The sequence below is a fragment of the Cebus imitator genome, unplaced genomic scaffold (assembly GCF_001604975.1).
Source record: "Cebus imitator isolate Cc_AM_T3 unplaced genomic scaffold, Cebus_imitator-1.0 Scaffold48, whole genome shotgun sequence".
NCBI lineage: Eukaryota > Metazoa > Chordata > Mammalia > Primates > Cebidae > Cebus > Cebus imitator.
This window is the reverse complement of record NW_016107363.1, coordinates 6,331,103-6,333,661: the sequence shown is the minus strand read 5'-3', so window position 1 is coordinate 6,333,661 and position 2,559 is coordinate 6,331,103. Positions and strand designations below refer to the sequence as shown.

General features: G+C 50.1%; 1 protein-coding gene across 1 annotated transcript in view; it reads right to left on the bottom strand.

The window, feature by feature from the left end:
• The window catches only part of FAM107A (family with sequence similarity 107 member A), a 50,753-nt gene that overhangs the window by 35,172 nt on the left and 13,022 nt on the right, over nt 1-2,559 (bottom strand). The window lies entirely within an intron of this gene.

Here is a 2,559-nt window from a genome sequence, read left to right as displayed (position 1 = left end):
TGGTATCTCCCCTCCTCACCACATTGCCCCTTCCTCAATTAAGATAATTAGCGTTAGCGTTTGATATTTATTTTTCCAGTCTTCTTCTTATACCTATATGAAAAGATGGCTGGTACAGCCTAGTGCTGAGCTGATGTGCTCTGAAAATGGAGCCATCACTTACAGTCAGCAACGTTTAGTCAGTCAACACACACGGTGAGTGCTGCCCTAAGACCTTGGGCGGCATGGAGTCAGGTTTCCCCAACATCTCCCAAAGCCTCTTTCTGTTTTTCAAGCCCTCTGGCAATGACTTCATCAAGCCCTCAAAGCCACCTAGGGGTTTGAGAAGGAGGGCAAGTCATTTTTTGGGTTCCTGACATGAATATGGGACCAAAGCTGGGGCCCAAAATCCCCCCACGAGGCCATCTGTGACCCCTTCCTACAGCAGGTCTTGTACACATGGGTTGGCCGGGTCATGGCTTCTTGACTCCTCTCTCCTCCCTAGAGGGTCGGGGCAGGAGGCAGCTGTTCTCTCCTGGGGTTATTTCTTGGCTGGTTAATATGTAAGGGGCTTAGAATGGCACTTGGCATACAGTCTGCAGGAGATGCCCGTTACTGACAAGGTGGCCAGCACATCACAATCACTGCTAGTCGCAGATAGGCTGCGTGAGGATGTTCCCTTCTGGAGACTGATTTGTAATGAACCTGGGGAGACAGCAGCTGAATCACGTGCAGGATAGAAATGACAACAGCACCAATGACAACCACTTCCGCCTCCCAGATACAGCACCACAGGCCAGGCATTGCGCTGAGTCATCTCGTTACTCGCGTACAACCACCAGACTAAATGGGGGTGGCTAGTCCCCTTTCATAGATGAGGAAACTGAGGCTCAGAGATGGTAAGTAATTCTCCCAAGGCAAGTGGCATCCCAGGTTTGTCTCATGCAGGACCCCTTACACTCAACCATGAGGCTCAGCCGGCAGGGATGAGGAAGGCCCTGCAGGGATGAAGGCCCTGCCCCTGGGGAGCTCGCTGCTGGTGGTAGAGTGCAAATTTGGAACTTGACCCTGAGTACCCTGGATTTGCTGAGGGGTAGAGAGAGAAGGCTGTGGGCTTGGGGTTCAGCTACTTCGGGTAGATCTCCACTCCAACACTTCCTAGCTCTGTCACCCCCTTAACTTCTCCATGCCTTAGTTTCCCATCTGAGAAATGGGGATCACAAAAGTGTTGCTGAGAAAATGAAATAACTTAAGCTGCTTGCACAGGCGATACATAGTAAGTGCTCAATAAATCAATCCGTTCAAAGCTTTATCACTGATCTTCCCAGAGGAATTCTCAAATTTCCAAGGGTCACCCTTTGCCACCTGAGTCGCTGGGTGGAGCAGTGGCTGGTTAACTTCAAGGAATCTCTGGCTGCTCTTCTGGCATTTGGAGTTGGCTGCTTCAGGCCAGGTAATGCTGCGTTTGGTCTGGGCTGCTGCAGACATAAGCCCTGAAGTGATTTGGCTGTGTCCCCACCCAAATCTCATCTTGAATTGCAGTTCCCATAATCCACGTGGGAGGAGACCCCATGGGAGGTGATTGGATCATGGGGGCGGGTACTCCTATGCTGTTTTCATGATAGTGAGTGAGTTCGCATGAGATCTGATGGTTTTATAAGGGACTTTTCTCCCTTTGATCGGCACTTCTCCTTCCTGTCGCCCTGTGAAGAAAGTGCCTTTCTTTCTCTTCTCCTTCTGCCATGATTGTAAGTTTTCTGAGGCTTCCCTCGCCTTGTGGAACTGTGAGTCAATTAAACTTTTTTTCTTTATAAATTGCCCAGCCTTGGGTATTTCTTCATAGCAACATGAGAATGAACTAATGCAAGCCCGAATGTGCAGGGAGGTCCTGCCTAGGGGCCCCCAACATCAACTCCATCCCCTTCACTCCCCACTCCCAGTCTAAGATCAGCAGAATCTTGAAAACTGGCCCTGTATTCCCAGAGAGAGTGTCATTATGAGCAAGTGAGGGTGTCGCTGGTGTGGCCTCAGCAGGACCAGCCCAGCCAGTATGATGCTTGTCCAACCTGGATGGCTCTTCCAATCAGGCAGGTACTGTTGATTTTCTGCAGCATCTGTATATGGGCAGGTCCCTGCTGGAAACTCAGCCCAGAGAGCCTTGACAAGTTGACTGAGAGAAGCTGGGGAAATGGTGCTTCAGGGATTGCTTCCTGGGTTCTGGGAACCCCGTCCACTGCACTGGGCAGTGATGCCTGGGCAAATGGGTGGCTCAGAGAGTGAGCTCTGAGACGGCTGCATGAGTCTGATTCCTGGGTTCCCCACTCACCTGCTGTGTGGCCTTCACAAAGTACCTGACTTCTCTGAGCCATGTCTCTTCTGCAAAATGGGGATAACCATAGTGCCGCTTTCATGGGGTTGCTGTAGAATGGTGCACGTAAAGTATTTGGATAGAGCTATGCACATAGTAATTACTAACTAAATGCGAAAATATTATTTTTTGAAATGAAACTGTTTGTTGTCGAACTGCTCTGTGTGAGAATGAAGACAGGGAGGAGACGAGTCACACACTGCAGGTTTTTG